Below are 17,436 nucleotides of genomic sequence, written 5' to 3'. Positions count from 1 at the left end.
CATGAGAGCAGAGTCAGAATCAGTGGTTGTCAGGTAACCTGTTAATGTCTCTTGACTAAGGGGCCGCTGAGAGGAGCCGAGGCTGATGAGATGCACACTCCCAGATCTCAGGCCAGCTCTGAGAGGAAGAGGTCTTTCTGCCATGGAGGAGCCCTGGTCAAGCTCTGGGCCAGACATGGACATGTGACTGAGCGCGGAGAAGGGACCCTTAATCTGGCTGAACAAGAAGAGTGTCGGTCTGAGGTCCTGGGTTCAATCCTGGTCAGGGAGCTAAAAATCCCATAAGCTGTGTGGCGCGGCCAAAAAAAAAATAAATAAATAAACTAAACTAAACTAAAAAAAAAAGACTGTGGGTGGCTTCTGCCAAGACTCTGCGTTTAGGGACTAGCTGGTCAGTGACTAAAAAAGTTAACAAAGAGGCCCCTCAGCTTTGCTTGCCTCCACTGGCTCCTCGGCCAGACCAGACCTAATCTGGTGTTTAGTCCAGTGCTCAAGGCCACAGGCCCAGTGATTTGAGTATAATCACCCAAAGTTGGCCTTGGGGGACTGTCTTATCCCAGAGCCAAAAGGGAGTGGAATGTGACTGAGGGAGAGGGCAGTGGACATGTATCCACCAAGGGGAGAGGCGACTTTTATTCATTCGACCAACCCTCACCCTTGCTGTGGAGTTCCTGTCCCCACAGGACTGTATATTCCTGGAGGTCCAGGTGCAGAAGCAGCTGCCTGGCTGACTAGAAAGGAAGGCCCTATGCTAGACATGTATGAAGGGGTCTGGTGGAAGTGCTGCAGTTGAGGTCCCTGCAAGGGAAGGAGCTGATTTCTGGGAAGACTGGTGTTGACCCGCAAACATGCCTACTAGCAGTTTCTCCCGGATGAACATATCAGCCCTTTCTTTCTGCCAGAGCTGCTGGACAATCTGCCTTCTGTTAAATCCAGACAAAAGGGACCCCTCAATCAAGGCCAGCCCACTGCCTCAGGCAGACCTGCAGGCCTAGCATTTGGACCAGGAGCCTCCACCCTCAGCCAGCACTGACCCCTGCCCCTCTCCACTGGGCCCTGGGGAGGATCAGTAGCAGGAGGCTCCCTCCCCCTTGAAGTCTGAGGCTGGGCACTGGCCCTTGGCCCTTGGTTCCTTGGGAATATGCCAGAATGAAAAAGGCCTGGAAGCCTAGGACCAGAAGAAAGTTTGGTCCATGTAGGTGTCTGCTGGATTTCACCTGAGCTAGAACCAAGGCCCTATCTTAAACCACATCAGCGCCAAGTAAGCACTGGGACATTTGCTTTGGGCCTTGTACAAGGCTTAGACCCTTGGGGATAACTGCCAACCAAGAAGGGAGGCAGGCTGCATCCCCTGATTCCTTCTTTTCCAAACAGAAATTGAGCCTCTATTATGTGCATGCTGTTAGGTGATCGTTGCAATGTGGGATCAAGCAGGTGCACATATCTGGCCTCAAGGGCTCATACTCTAGTGGGGAAGACAAACCTCAATCTGATAATCTTCCTGAAGCCTCTGGCTGGGGGTCTAATTGGAGGGTGGAGGAAGCACTGCAGGCTATATGGCCAGGAGAGTTGAGGGTTGACTTTCATGCCTAAATAGCCTCATTCTTGGCCTCTTGATCAGTTTTCCCTGAGCCCATACCACATGGGCCCTTTGGGCAGCTGTTCTTGGGTGTGCCCTGGGCCTCACTCTTGGCTGTGCTCTCCAACTGGCAGTGAACACCAAGCCTGATCTAGGATGGACTAGGCACTGCTGGGGTTCCAGAATAGCTCCCAAGGGTGAGTCACTGAGGACCTTGTGCTGAGCCCTAGGGTGAAATGTGGGAGCCCCGGGAGAGGAAAGGTTTCAATTCTCAAGACTATAGGGAGTAATGGCCTTGACTTTACAGCCCCCACCCAACCTAGGGGCTCATGAAGACTGTCCACCTCTCTCTATGGGCTCCATGGCGGCTGGTTAGGCCCCAAGAGGCTGGCCATCCAGGCCTCTTGCCTTCTAGGGCCTGAAGGAACAGGGGGTTGGGGGAACCCCAACTCCAGACAAAAAAGAAGAAGCTAGCAATGAGAGCCAGAGCTCACATCTGTTCTGGCCTTGTGGGGAGAGCTGCCAAGGCTGGAGGGCTGGGGAAGGGGGAGAACATTGGGGCCAGCCTGGGACCAGAGCATCTCCAAGTGAGTTCCAAACCTGGAGAGGCAGGGACTGGAAGGATTTGGCTGTAAGGGCTTCAGGCAAACTCTGGTTGTTGCTCCCCTCCTCCTAGGACTAGGAAGGGCCTATCCCACCTTTTGGCACCAGCTGGTTGAGGTAGAGACCTTCCCATGGCCAGAGCTCTGGGGGAGCTTGGGTATGGGGTGATGGGACCCTGGAGGCCAGAGTGAGTGGCCTCACTGAAGTGCCAAAAATGAAGAAGGGGAGTTACTCTAGTATCCATGGATGGTCATTGAGGACTAAAGAGCAGCTAGCAGTTTCTGTGTAGACGGTAGGAGGGATGAGGCCTGTACTCACTGCTGTCTTTGTTTTGGGAAAACATATATATATATATATATATATATATATAAAATTATACAGTCAGACACTAAAATACCCAGCAGAACCTAGGGCTGCAAAGCAGTGTCTGGTGTGCGTTTGTGGTGGCAGGGAAACTCTGCAAGCTGAAGGAGTGAATGGAAAGAATGTATTTTGTTTAGAAACCCAAATAATTTTCTACATTTTTAGCCTTTTTTTTTGTTTTAACATCTTTATTGGAGTATAATTGCTTTACAATAGTGTGTTAGTTTCTGCTTTATAACAAAGTGAATCATCTATACATATACATATATCCCCATATCTCCTCCCTCTTGCGTCTCCCCCCCACCCTCCCTATCCCACCCCTCTAGGTGGTCACAAAGCACCGAGCTGATCTCCCTGTGCTGCATTTTTAGCCTATTTGAAGCAGGAGAATTTTAGAACTGGATTTGAAAGGCCATAAATTTTTTAGTTTTAACATCCAAGGGATAATTTGGGGCTTTTTTCCTGGTTTTTACTTCTTTTTCTGGTCTGTGTGAATGAAGTTTGGAGCCTAAGCATTTAAGTATAACGCATCACAAACAAGTATGTGTGTTTGAGAGATGAGGCATTCCTTTTTGCTCTCTTTGAAATTTGCTTCTTCTAGTCCTTCCTAAGGAGGGGGAGAAAGCAGGGGAGACCCAGGGCTGTCCAGATTCCAGGAGGAACCCCTGGCAGGCAGCAGCCCGTTCTGTGTTCAGAATGTACTCGTTGACAAGAGTGCGGGCCTGGAATTCCAGCCTGGCCACAGGCCCAGGAGGGAATGGACACATCCTGCATAGGGTTTGGGGAACAGAGCCCACCACGAGTCCCATGCCCATACCTGTCCAGTAACTGTCGGGGGTCTTTGAGATAGTGGGCGTAGGTAAGCCCTGGGGAGTGAGAGCATTTTTAGGACCCTCCCCTTGTAGGGAGACAGACCTCAGCTGTAACTCCCTGCCCTTTACTCCCCCAACTCCCTGAAAGAATGCGGGCCTCCAGTGAGTGACCAGCGCCAGCAGGTCAGAGCTATTTCTGGCGGCTGAGGAGGCACCGGATTCCGGGTGTTCAGGGCAGGAGGAGGGGACGAGGGTCAGGCCTGAGGCGCTTCCCGGACACCCCCGCCTGCTGGGGGCTAAGCCCCCGGAGAGGGGCAGGCTTACTGCCCTTCCAGCCCTCGGCCCTCGCCTCAGTTTCCTCATCAGTATAAGAGTCGGGCAACGGGGCCATGGTCCTTCGCAATTTGGAGGACGCTTCCTGATTGTTTTCTTGTCTTAAAATTACCTGATTTGCGTTCGACAGAAATCAGGAGGGCAGAAGGCAGTCTATGGGTGGCCAGTTGTGGCCGGGCCAGTTATCGGGCCTGACCACCCGGGTAGGTTGGATGCCTCTCAGGAGCCCACATGCCTGAGGTTGGGCGGGGCGCCCCTCCCCCACTCTCCGTCCTGAGCTCTCCGGGTAACCCGGACGGGCCGGGGCGTGTCGCGGGTACGGACCTGGCCCGCCGCGGGCGGGATTTCCAGGATGGGGCGTGTCTTTTCAGACGGGGGCGCGGCGGGCCAATAAGCACAGGGGCGAGGGGGGCGGGGCCTGTGCGCGGGTGCGGCGCGCTGCGGGGCGGCCGACGCAGGCAGAAGCTGGCGTCGCGGGGACTGCCGGTCGGCGCCGCGCGGAGCTGGCAGCGGGATTGGCTGCGGCACTCGCGTGTCAGGGGGTTGCTAGGCTTCGGTCGCGCGCCCCGCCCTCGCGCTCCCTCACCGCCCGGTACGTGCTCGCGCCGAGGCTGCGGTGCGGCGCTAGAGGTCCTCGGGCTCGGCGGCGACGGCGGCGGCAGGAGATTCGCGCCGAGTCCCCGGGGAGCGGGGCGGCGTCTCGCGGGCGGGAAGAGCGAGCACCTGCCGCGGCCCGCCCGTCGGCGCTCGGTGAGTGCGCCGCGCGTCCACTGCCGCCGAGCCTGGCAGCCCAGGCCCCCATTTCCGTCGCTGGCCCAGCCTTCCGAGGAACACCTGCTGCTGCTCTCGCTCTTTGGCCCGGGGCGGGGACACGGTCGCGGACGTCCTTGCGGGTGAGGGGGCGACGCGGCCCGGGTAGAACGGCCCCTTGCTCTCGGCTCCTCGGGCGAAGGCTGGGGGCGTCCGGCCCCGGGCTGCGCGTCGCGGCGGTGGGCCAGGCCTCAGCCCGGGCCGCGCTCCAGGGAACGCGCGGCGGTCGCGGGCGTGTGCGGCCTGCGGACTGTCTCCCGGGCTTCCTCAGAGGGTCGCGCGGCCCAATTTGGCCAGAGCTCGAGGATGGGGCATTGAGCCCCTCAGGAGGCGCCGCAGCCGCTATATCCTGAGCCGCTCAGAGCCTTGGGGTCACCCATTCACACACATACACACTTGGGCTTCTTTGGTGTTTGGAAAACCATATTCACCCGCGGGTATATCTGGAAAATGTCTCCAGAGAAAATGCTCTTTCGGTTTAGAATCCTTCTGCCGTAAATTCCGAGTTAATTTCATACGAAGTCAACTACTAATTTAAAATGCATATTTTAATTCTGTGACTTGAGAAGCTCTTAGATTTGTAAAGTTACTTCAGAATTAGTTTTAATGGTGATCATGAAGTTTTGCCTTGGTGAGAGCTACAGCCTGGGACAGCACGGTTATAGTCTAGAGTTCTAACTTAAGAGTCCGGCCTGCTGTTTCCCTAAATAAGCGAGTAGACGTGATTCCTGGCATGGAAGCTAAACTCTGCAGGGAGGGTGGTGTTTATAGGACCTAAGTCCAGATAAAGAGTTGGATGTGCTACCAGGTGCTTTGGAGTTTGGTGTAGATCGGATGTTGTAACTTTATCAGGTGGTTCTATGCTCAGCGTTCAGAGACATAATTTTGGGATGTCCTTTTTTAGAAAAAGAATTGAACATTGGAGGCATAGTTTGAATATGGAGAAGTTGAATTGAACTTTGTTTGCCTTGGAGCCAAGTAATAAGAGCTCCTGGCCTACATGCTTAAAGGAGGCTGAGGAGGCATTTCTTGGAGGAGTGAGATTTGAGGAGGGAGTTGGATGCATGGTATGAGCCTGTTTAAGGCCTGTGGGTTACTGTAAGAAAGGAGTAAGCATTACTATATAGGCAACAAACATCTGGTTGGAACATGAAGGCTTGTGTTGTTACGTGCCTCTGTTGAAAGAGGCAGAGAGCCAGTCTTTACTGCTCTGAAAAATTGATTTAGCAAAATACATTTCATTTATTTAACAAATATTTGGCTTCACTGCTTACCAAATTCTGTGGTAGGTCCAGGGGACCCAAGAGACTGGTTCTGCCCTTAAGGAACTCAGGTTCGTGGACAGTGGGGGATGGGGAACCTATGATTGATAGTGTCTGCCCACTAAGTGTGCTCAGATGGTGCTTGGGAGCCTGAGGAGAAAGGGAATTCCTGAGCTGAGGCTTGCAGGGCCAGCAGAAATTAGCTGGGGGACAGCAAGTTCTGGACACAGGGAACCACATGTATATGAGTGCCTAAAGTAGCACGTGTAAGTCCTCCAGCATGACAGGTGGGAGCCCCAGGCCTTTCTTGTTGTGCTTAGTAGTTCAGACTTCATACTCAAGGTGCAGGAGTCTGGGAATGCTTTTCCTCAGTTGAGTGGTATAGTCCAGACCCATGTTTAGAAAGATTTTGTTGGTGGCCACATAGGTCGTGGCAGGGAGGGGATGGGAAAAGGACCTCTGGCTCTGAGGTTGGCCCTTAGAGGAGAGAGGAGGGAGAAGGAGCCAGCTCAAAAGACTGGCTGAAAAGTTTGAGCAAAGGGAATACCAGGCTGTGATGGGGGAGGAGACTGCATTCAGGAATGTGTGGGCCAGAATATTTAGCATGACCAAAGCTTTAAACCACGTCTTCTGCAGGTTTGCTAGTGCCTCTTAAACATTGAATATGGTGGGATTTGGAGGGACCCTGGGGCCACTTAAACTGGGATTATTTAGAAAAGGAGAAGCATGGCATTTGTTTGTTAAAAACCTTTAACAACCTTATTTCTCACTTGAACTGGGGGCATTGCATTTCCTCTTGGGCAGGGCTGGTATATTAACCCCTGAGAGTAGATATGTGTTCATCCTTGTTGAGGCAGATGGGAGCATGTTCAGTCCTTTACCTCACAGTTGTTCCACCCTTCCCTGTACTCTGGGCCAGTGACACGATGGATCTACATCAGCCACAGTCGAGGGCCTTCTGTGTTTCTGCTCTACATGCACCATTGCTAATGCTTATGAGAATCCTTTATAGTGGCTTAGCAAACTGAGTCATAGATGAAGGAATGTTCCCAAGGTCACACAACTGTCATGTGGCAGAATTAGGATTTGAACCCAGGCTGAACATTTGGCTGTACCCATCTGTGTTTCTGTTATATCAGACTAATAATGGTGGCCTCAGTTGGGTCCTTCTCTGGCAAAGACCAAGCCCAGGTGTCTGGTGGTGGGCAGAATGCCAGGACGATATGGGAAGGTGATCAGTGATCCCATGTGGAACTCCAGGAACATGTTGTGAGGGACCATTTTTCAGAAACCTAGGGTTTGTCAGAGCCTTCTTGAGGCCTGTGCTGGTTGCTCTGGGTACCATGCTGAAGTAAGCCAAGGAACTTGGGTCCTAGGCTGGAGAGGGCAGACTTTAGGGAAGAACTGCATTGGGCTAGACCTTCAAGAACGGTTAGTGGTTTGATTGGTGAAGGAGTGGTGACAACAAGGTCACAATTTGGCGGAAGAAGAAATGAGCAGAGGAAAGGGGTGGGAGGGAGAAGACTGGGCACTTTTTTTTTTGTATGTTCTGGAAGGTTGGGTTGCAGTCAGAATGCCACGTGGAGGAGTTTGATGTTATGTAAGAATAGGAAACCTTGAAGATCTCGGAGCACAGCTGTGATGGGATCAGCTCTGTGTTTTAAGAAGTGAGCCCTCACTGTGAATGTTGAGGCTGGGCTGGACCAGAGGCAGGTTGGTTACTGCTGTGGTCCAGTGGGGGAGACACTGGATCTGAACAAGAACAGTGGTCAGCAGAGGAGTGGAGAGAGATAAAGAAGGTTCAAGATGAGCCAGTTCAGCAGATGTTAGGGACCTGAATGGTTCTGGTACCAGCAGGGGTCTACCACTGAGTGGAAGAGGCAGGAGGTTGACAGTGAAAAGATGAGGATGTAAGGCTACATCAGCCAAGCACTGGTGAGGACTTGAGAAACTCCAAATAAAGAGGGGCCCCTAGAGAATTCCCCAGTGGTCCAGTGGTTAGACTGCACTTTCATTGCGGAGGGCTGGGTTTAATCCCTGGTCGGGGAACTAAGATCCCACAAGTTGAGTGGTGAGGCCAAAAAAAAAAAAAAGAGGGGCCCCCTAGACTGCAGGAATGGGAATGGGGGAAGGCTTGAGTCTTTGTGGCAGGCAGGTAAGATGGCAAGGAAGAAGTGAACTTATGAAAGAGAAAGCATGATTTGTTGACCCACTTGGTAGGTAGAGGAATAGTTTGAATTAAAATGTCTATAGTTTTGGATACTCAGAATCATGGTGGGTGTAATGTAGCTTTATTTTTTAATATTTATTTATTTATTTGGCTGCATTGAGTCTTAGTTGCGGCACGGGGGATCTTTGTTGCGGCATGTGGGATCTTTTCGTTGCGGTGCACGGGCTCTTCATTGCAGTGCTTGGGCTTCTCTCTAGTTGTGGCACATGGGCTCTAGAGCGTGGGCTTAGTTGTCCGCCCTGGAATCGAACCTGCATCCCTTGCATTGGTAGGCGGATTCTTAACCACTGGGCCACCAGGGAAGTCCCCCGTAATGTAGCTTTAGACTGGATTCAGTTAAAGAATGGCCACTGGCTCACAGATTTGACCTGTGCAAGGCAAACTGAAGGTGGCCCGTGATGGTGTGAAGTTAGAGCCCCTATACCTGTGCTTGCTTTTTTAAGTTGGGTTTTTTGGGGGATTTTTTGGTCATAGCCTTCTTGATAAGAGGCACATAACTAGCCTAGTGGAATTGCAAGTGTTGACAGATACATTTTGTGGATGGGCAAGAATAAGAGTGAAGTCTCATGAGTTTTTTTCTAGCCAGTATAGGAAGTCAGCAATGAGAAGTTTGATTCAATATTCCAGGTTCTGGGGCACATTGTTTAGATTTGAGCCACTACAGAGCATGACTGCTTGGAGGCTGGAGTCTTCCAGAGTATCAAAGGAGAAAGAAATGGTGGTGTGAACGTCGAAGGGGACTCAGATGGGGTGTAGAGTATTGAACCTTAAGGGAACTCAAAATGAGAATACAGGTAGTATGGTCTTCAGTGTGTCCTGTATATTGGTCAAGGATTTCTCCCTCCTTTTCTGGAATAAGTGTTCTCCCTCCTCCATGTTAAAGAGTGTTTCTGTGCCTTTGCCAGTGTTATTGTGCTGTTGCTTCTTTTTTTTTTTTTAAGTTTTTTTTTTTTTTGATAAATTTATTTTATTTTTGGCTGCGTTGGGTCTTCGTTGCTGCACATGGGCTTTCTCTAGTTGTGGCGAGCAGGGGCTACTCTTCATTGCGGTGCGCACGCTTCTCGTTGCGGTGGCTTCTCTTGTTGCGGACTAGACCTAAAGGCTTCAGTAGTTGTAGCACGTGGGCTCAGTAGTTGTGGCTTGCGGGCTCAGTAGTTGTGGCTCATGGGCTGTAGAGCATAGGCTCAGTAGTTGTGGCACACGGGCTTAGTTGCTCCGTGGCATGTGGGATCTTCCTGAATGAGGGCTTGAACCCGTGTCCCCTACATTGGCGGGCGGATTCTTAACCACTGCGCCACCAGGGAAGCCCCTGTGCTGTTGCTTCTTAAGCCCCCATCTTTCTCTGCTTTTCCTGTGTTGACACTTCAGTTCTGGAGTAAGGTGATGGTGGTTTTGAATATACCACTGATTGATCTGGTCATTTCCCAGTAGGTCTTTGTGTGCGCATGCCTCTGGGTATTGATTTAAAGCAGTCTTCCTGTGAGTTGCATAACCTGCTTTGCCTTTTGACAGTCCCTCTTCACTCTGATCATTAGTCAGTAATACTGCTCAGATAGCAATTTCTATAAATAGGATTTTAGAGTAGTTTACAAAATTACACCAGCTAGAGTGCTTAATTTAGCCTTAACGAATAGGGTTTCCTCTTTTCCTGTTTCTTAGGTTTGATAACTAAGCATTTTCTTAGCCTTGCTCTGGGTCCAGGGTGGAAGGATGGATGGGATGCTCTGGTACAATATCATGAACAGAGCGTGTCTAAATTGGTGAAACTGTTGTGTGTTCTCTGTTGGAGTGAAGTAAATCTGAATGAAACTTTTGCAGTATGTTGACTTAATTTATATTTTAAAAATAGGATTCTAGTGGGAATATCAACTGAATATAAAAAATCAGTTTTTAAAAAAAATTTTGGGGCTTCCCTGGTGGCGCAGTGGTTGAGAGTCCTCCTGCCGATGGAGGGGACACGGGTTCGTGCCCCAGTCCGGGAAGATCCCACATGCCACGGAGAGGCTGGGCCCGTGAGCCACGGCTGCTGAGCCTGCGCGTCTGTAGCCTGTGCTCCACAACGGGAGAGGCCACAACAGTGAGAGGCCCGCGTACCGCAAAAAAAAAAAAAAAAAGAAATTTTGGCGGTGCCAGGTCTTAGTTGCAGCATGCGGACTTCTTACTTGTGGCATGCGGGCTTCCTAGTTGCGGAATGTGGACTCTTGGTTGCGGCACGCATGCGGGATCTAGTTCCCTGACCAGGGATTGCACCCGGGCCCCCTGCATTGGGAGCACAGAGTCTTACCCACTGGACCACCAGAGAAGTCCCTAAAAAAATCACTTTTATGATAATGCCTTTATCCTATACATCATGGGGTGCATTTACTAGTGTTGAGGTTTTGCTTCTCAGTTATACCTTCTTGAGCTAATTGATTTTGAAAATACCACTGTCTAAATTTTAGACATTGGAATTAATTTTATATTTTTGAAGCTGTTTATAATTTTTGGTCCTGAATTGACTCTACAGAATACATTTCATTTTCATTATTACCCTTTGACAATAAAGGGTGACTGATCGGTGGTGTGGGCGGGAGACTGAGTGGCATTCCCCACTTCCTTTGGAGGTGGTCATTGTGGTGTATGTAATTCTATTTCGGTTGTGGGCTTTCACCAATATTGGTTCCTTCTTTTCCTGTAGGGCCTCTGTTCTCCAGGAAGATAAGGCTTTTTTTTTTTTTTTTTTTTGGCTGTGCTGCACAGCATGCAGGATCTTAGGTTCCCCAACCAGGGATCAAACCTGTGTCCCCTGCAGTGGAAGCACAGAGTCTAAACCACTGGACCGCCAGGGAAGTCCCCCCAAGATAAGGCTTTTATAGCACTAGAAGGTGAGGTAAGTTACTCGAAAAGGGAGATTTCTGTGAAAGAAAGATGGTGGATAATCACGTACTTGGCAAAATGATCACGGAATTTTAAGACACTATAGTGGGGGAAAAGCTGTATTAAATAATAGATATATTTAAAATAAATGTGGAAGAAAAAAGTAGAAAGGAAGGGAAAAATCCCTTGTCCCCCAACTGTATTCTTTCTTTAAATAGGAAATGCTAACACATGGTTCAAACTCAAAAAGTTCAAAAGGATTGGACAGGGGAAAGAAATCTTTCTTCCACCCACCCCCTAAGTCCCTGCTTCCCCTCCCTAGGAGCAGCCGATATCCCCTGATTCCTGGGTGTCCTCCAGAGATGGCCCTTGGGCAACGCTTTTACTGAGTTTAGGTTAGAGTATAAATTTAATTTTTAATCTTGTTTTTGCCCTCCCAGCATTATAGCATGATCATTGTTCTATAAATATAACTTTTTTTTTTTTTTTTTGGTGGTACGCGGGCCTCTCACTGCTTTGGCCTCTCCCGTTGCAGAGCACAGGCTCCGGACGCGCAGGCTCAGCGGCCATGGCTCACAGGCCTAGCCGCTCCACGGCACGTGGGATCATCCCGGACCGGGGCATGAACCCGTGTCGCCTGCATCGGCAGGCAGACTCTCAACCACTGTGCCACAAGGGAAGCCCAATATAACATTTTTGATGGTTAACCTGTCCCCAGTTCTTACATGGTTGTTAATCTTACTTTGGTTATAATAGATAATGTTGCAGTTAACATCTTTGTGCATAAAGTTTTTTTAGAATCTTTTTATTACTGCAATATTAAATATAAAACTTTTGAAAAAAGTGCAGTGTGACTTACAGTTTTGGAGGAGCACATCTATAACATCAAGTAAGGCAGGTTTTTATTGATTTTCATTTTTAAGCACTGTGTACATTTCCCCCAGTTCCTTTTCTATGACTTGCATGGGTATGCAATTTTTATAGTCACGTAGAGGCCTAGACTCGATATTCTCTGCCATTGGGGGTATGTGTAGCCACAGTTTCATTCTTCCTGAGGCAGTCACAGCCCTTGGACACCCTAAGTATAGGGGAGTGTGCCAGTTGAGGGGAGCTTAAGGATGAGTGAAACATTTGGAAGGATGTGTCATACTCAGGGAAAGAGAGGCCAGTGCCCAGCTTGGTCTGTTTTGGCATTTGCTCTTCATTTCTATGAATGTTAAGTTTTTATGTATGCAGTATGGGAATCGACAAACAAGAAGCACTGCTTACAAAGTTCTTTCTAATATGTATTGAAACAGATTCGTGGAATTGGTAGATGCTTGTTTTGGCAAATGTTATGGTTGTCTCTGTTTTACCTCTCACTGTACTGGGAACATTTACTCTAGGAATTCCAGGGGTTGATATGGGATTACTTAAGAAGATTCCCAAGGCTGTCTATGACAGAAGTGAACCAGCTCTGCCTTGGTTTTCATAAATGTCTCTTTTAATTAGCTTAGTTGTTCTCCAGGGCTGGGTTGATTCTCTAACCAGTTTTTGCCAAGAAAAATGATAAAGTTAATAATGGAATTGCAAATACTGGTTCCTTTTTATTTGGCTGTTAATCAGCACCCGGTATACCATCCATTTTCTGGGCCCTTATTATACTATGAAATGCTTTTATAAAACATGCATCTCTCGTCACTGTAAATGTCTTGTGTATACTCCTGCTTGGGCTGGTAGATTGTCTTTGCATCGGATCTGCCCTGACCTCAGGGAGCCTTGCTTACTGGATTTTTTTGGCTTTGCCGTGCGGCATGTGGGATCTTAGTTCCCTGACCAGGGATCGAACCCCTGCCCCCTGCATTGGAAGCATGGTGTCTTAACCACTGGACTGCCAGAGAAGTCTCTTGCTTACTGGATTTTTTAATGGTGGAGACCAGCCTGATGAGTAGCCCTTGAACAGGGGTGGATTCTGAGTCTTGTGGAAAACGAGGAAGTGTAGTGAACTTTGCTTTATCTGTTATGTTAAGCATACCTGAATAAGCGTCTTATATTTTTAGACTTTTGAGCAATATTGTGAAGATTGAATTGCCTGAGGAGAGAAATTTGGTAAGAGGAGACTAGAAGAGAAGCTCTTTAATAAAGATCTAAAAATAGAATTCACTAAAGTCACAAATAGATAACAGTAGGATTCCTGTCTCCTTTCCTTCTCTGGATTGTGCTACCAGCTGTTGCTTCTGCTTACCTGGAAGAGATCACAATATTTTGTCAGAAGGGTCAATAGTATAGACTTAAAAAAAATATATATATATATATATTTTTTGTTTATTTGGCTGCATTGGGTCTTCATTGTGGCATGTGGGGGTCTTCTGTTATGGTGAGCGGGCTTCTCTCTAGTTGTGGCACTCGGGCACCAGAGTGCACAGGCTTAGTTGTCCCACAGCATGTGGGATCTTAGTTCCCCGACCAGGGTTCGAACCGGGTCCCCTACATTAGAAAGCAGATTCTTTTTTCTTTTTTTCTTTTTTTTTGCGGTACGCGGGTCTCTCACTGTTGTGGCCTCTCCCGTTGCGGAGCACAGGCTCCGGATGTGCAGGCTCAGCGGCCATGGCTCACGGGCCCAGCCGCTCCGCGGCATGTGGGATCCTCCTGGACCGGGGCACGAACCCGCGTCCCCTGCATCGGCAGGCAGACTCTCAACCACTGCGCCACCAGGGAAGCCCAGAAGGCGGATTCTTAACCACCGGACCACCAGGGAAGTCCCAATAGTATAGACTTAACATACTGTGTTTGCCAGTCTGAACATGTGCTTTTTCCAGTTTTAAAAGTAGTTTAAAAAGTGACTGGATTCCTTGGCACTGGGAAGAAATCTTTAGTAGGAAAAGTTGATTGTTCTGCTTGTAGTACCAGCCCTGGGCTGACGGGGGATGTGGGGTCCCTTGTCCCCTCAACGCCCTGAGTGGTGGTGGTGTTTTTTTTTTCCTTCTGGTTGGGCACTGCTGCCCAGAGAGAGGACTCCTGTGTAGGTCATCTAATCCGCATGACTTAATCAGTTGGCACCTCAGGACTCCCTTCTGCTTTTTTAGGAGGGGCCCTTTTTGATTTGTGCAGCTGGATAGAAAAATGGCTGCTCAGGCTTTCTTCTTATGCAGGCCTCTGATACCCTGGGCTGCCTGTGCCCTTTCCCTCCATGTGAGGGGGTGAAGGAATGTCCTGGCCTCCCCTCTGCCCTCCTGCCATGAGCTTCCAGGGAGAATGGGGCCCATTGTGGGCTGTGCACAGCCCTCCGCTTAAGTGTCAGGCCTGCCATGGCCTCTCTGTTGGTCTGCTCTGGTTACAGGGTGCTGAGGGGCCAGAAGCCCAGCAAGCAGTCATTTCCTCACGTGCTGCCCTGCTGTTCAGGAGTGTTCTGAGGGATGGTGCTTGTGCTTTCTTTGCTCCTGGGGCTGCCCTCTAAGTTTGTCAGTCTTGGTAAACATTCTTGTGGACCCTTTTGCAGGCCTGAGCTCACTCTTACTGCAGATCTCAGGCCATATTTGGAGAGGCAGGCCTGCTGCTCCCAAGGGTGACTGAGTGCCAGGTCACAGGAGGCTGGGCAGTTCCTCCAGGCCACTGGGGAGGCCCAGTATTCTGAATCCGCTGGGAGGCATAGGATTAATCTATTTGTGAATGAAATTGGACTTCAAACTCTTGTTTTTCAAATTTATTTTGGCCTTCAATTATATCTCAGTAAAGCCAAGGAAAAACTTATTTTGGCCTTAATCAACTGTAGAACTTGTTGAAGATGTGAAATGCCAGAATATGGCGTAGGGGAAGCCAGAGAGACTCAACTTTTTAAAAAACAGGTTTGTTCCGGATATGGGAGCTCACTCCTGATATCAGACTGCCTTACCCATCAGACAGTTCTTCTCCTGACCCCAGGCAAGTGTGTCCCTGGAAAAAAAATGTATGAGATATTTTTGGTTTTGATGAGTGAACAGATAGAGGTCACTGGCTGTTTGTCTTTCGGGGGTGTTGACTTCAGATAAGGAGCCAGAGTTGTGACCAGCTGTTGTTTAGCAGGTTCCATGAAGGGTAGGTGAGTGAGTTGGTGGTGGTGGTAGCGGGGATGGAGGAGGCCTAGTCAGACCTTTCTGGAATTGGCGAAGGGCTTTTCTACTTGAGGTCTATATTGATTGCATGGAAGGCTGCTGAGAAATTTGCTCCTCTAAAACTCAGGTAGGTTGACTTCGGAATGGTCCTGGAAATTGTTCCTGATCATAGTAAAAAAAAATTCCATTCTTTCCATGATGCTTCAATATGTACAATTTCTTTGTCTTCTGTGGAAGTGTCTTGTGAAAGGAGCAGCTGGCACTGGCACTGCCCTGGATGTTTGCCTTCCTCCTACCTTTTTTCTTTCTTTTATTACAGGAAAAAAAAAATTCTAGCCTATTTTAACCTGCTATCTGATCAGAGTGATACGTTTCCTTCTCTGTTTTAAGATGGGAGTGGCACTTGTTTTTATCAAATAAAGGAATAAAACATATTTGCCATGCTGAGATCACACTGCAAATGCCAGCACTTGTTATAAAATGGTATTGAGTTTTCTAAAGAAGAACTGTTCTTTCAGATAGTGCCTGGTCATGCTATGGTCTTTTGGGTCATGACTTCCCAAGAGGTGAGGTCTACCCACTGAACCCTTGCTTTTTGGCAAGACAGGCAAGATTTTTGGTACAAGTGTGACGAGGTTGGACAATGAAAACACTGACTACCCTCAGCAGTAGAAACTCGAGCCTGAGGAAGGAACCTACCAGAGGTACTGAGTCCCTTGGAACCCTCCCATCCTGATGTGGCCTTAAGTAAGGCCCTTGACCTCTCTGCCTCAGCAAAATTGGGATAGAATATCCTCCCCATAGGCTGCTGAGGAGGAAATAAAAGCTTCCTAGTAATATGCCCTACACCTCTCCATAATTGCTACTGTTATTACACTTATCCTTTTTCTAGTGTAAACTGAGAGTCCGATATTTAATAAAGGCTGGACATATTTCTTAGGTTAAGTGATTGGTTCAGGGGTGTTTTTTTATTGTGGTTTATAATTACATACATAATAGATCATATTTTATATGTACCAAGTAGAATCTTATTAAAAAAAAAAGCCTTAGACGTGAGCCCATTGATACCTCTCAGAAAGCAGCTCTAGCTTGACTGCTTGCTCACCTGTGGAGCTTTTTTTTTTAATAAAATTTATTTATTTTTGGCTGCATTGGGTCTTCGTTGCTGCATGGTTTTTCTCTAGTTGCAGCGAGCAGGGGCTACTCTTCGCTGTGGTGCGCGGGCTCCTTCTCATTTTGGTGACTTCTCTTGTTGCGGAGCACCAGCTCTAGGCGCGCACGCAGGCTCAGTAGTTGTGGTGCATGGGCTCAGTTGCTCTGTGGCATGTGTGATCTTCCCGGACCAGGGCTCGAACCCCTGTCCCCTGCATTGACAGGCGGATTCTTAACCACTGCGCCACCAGGGAAGCTGCCCACCTGTGGAGCTTTGAGTGCTGTGGTGCCTTATTGGGGTGCATCGTCCTGGAGGCACTGGCCCCATCGAGACGAATAAAGGACAAAAATAGTTTGAGGACCAAGGATTCTGTTAACTTTACAGTACTGTTTATATTTTTAAGGAGTTTCTTTGGAAATTCTTTGTGTGCCCAGGTTTGTTTTCTTGAACCTCACTAGTGCAGTAGAAGGAGCATGGACTGGCAAGGTTGCTGCATGAGTTGAGTGCCTGGAACTGCTTTGTTTCCCTTTTTAGTATAATGTTTATTTCTGTTTGAGTTATCAACAGCAGTGCATGTCTGGTGTGAAAAGCCCTTGGTTTTCAAAGAGCTATACCTCTACTTATTTTTTCCCCATGTGACCATATGACTTCTTGCCTAGGTAGTTTATAATAGGTAACTTTGACTTTTCAGTCAACAGATGCATTTTAAGAGACTTGGAGCAAGTGAGTGCTCCTGGTTGAACGTTGGGCAGCAGCAGATTCTGTACCTGGAGCATGTAATTCAGCTGAGCTGTAGTGTTGGAACTCTTTAGAACAGAAATTTTAAGACTTTTTTGTTTGTTGTATAGGAGGATGAGCTCAGTCTGGAATGTCAGAACCTTACTCTGTAAAGTCAGCATCCTCCCTGGAAACCTAAAGTATTTTGGGTTTCCTTGACTCCTTGAGGGACAAATTGAGCATAGAGCTCCGGGGTGGGAGGAAGATGAGGGTACAGGCACCGGTGCCCAACTTCTGAGCAGAGGATGATTATCCTAAAGACAAAAATGGGGTTTCAGCCTCCAGATGATGAAGACGCCGGGTTTTATGAATCTGTGTTCAGGGGGAGCTGCCTGTGGGTTCCCACTGGAGAGGGCTCCAGGTGATTTCCAGATAGTGAAGGCATTTGGTCTCTGATCTTTGTTTTAGAGGCAGGTGAGGGTAAAGCTATTGGCTGTTATCAGATAAGAAAATGACATGATACCACCAGCGGGGAGCTGAAAATCTCTAAATGCTCACTCTAAATCCTCTGATAGGATAGAGGGGAAGCAGAGCCCACAGGCCTTCTCCCAGCCTGGGAGTAGTCCTGGGGCAGTGCAGGGCAGTGCA

At 48.7% G+C, this 17,436-nt stretch overlaps 1 protein-coding gene across 4 annotated transcripts in view; it reads left to right on the top strand.

Annotated features, from left to right (window-relative positions):
- The first annotated feature begins 4,154 nt into the window (after window positions 1-4,154).
- Window positions 4,155-17,436, top strand: part of DAG1 (dystroglycan 1) — a 63,324-nt gene continuing 50,042 nt past the window's right edge. The window contains exon 1 of one of the 4 annotated variants that reach the window (XM_060161867.1): window positions 4,155-4,282. The gene's annotated coding sequence lies outside the window, so the exon portion shown is untranslated. The other 3 variants (XM_060161866.1, XM_060161870.1, XM_060161868.1) reach the window with 3 other exon arrangements.

Source organism: Lagenorhynchus albirostris, chromosome 10, assembly GCF_949774975.1.
Source record: "Lagenorhynchus albirostris chromosome 10, mLagAlb1.1, whole genome shotgun sequence".
In the NCBI taxonomy this organism is placed as follows: domain Eukaryota; kingdom Metazoa; phylum Chordata; class Mammalia; order Artiodactyla; family Delphinidae; genus Lagenorhynchus; species Lagenorhynchus albirostris.
This window is presented reverse-complemented; position numbering and strand designations above follow the sequence as displayed.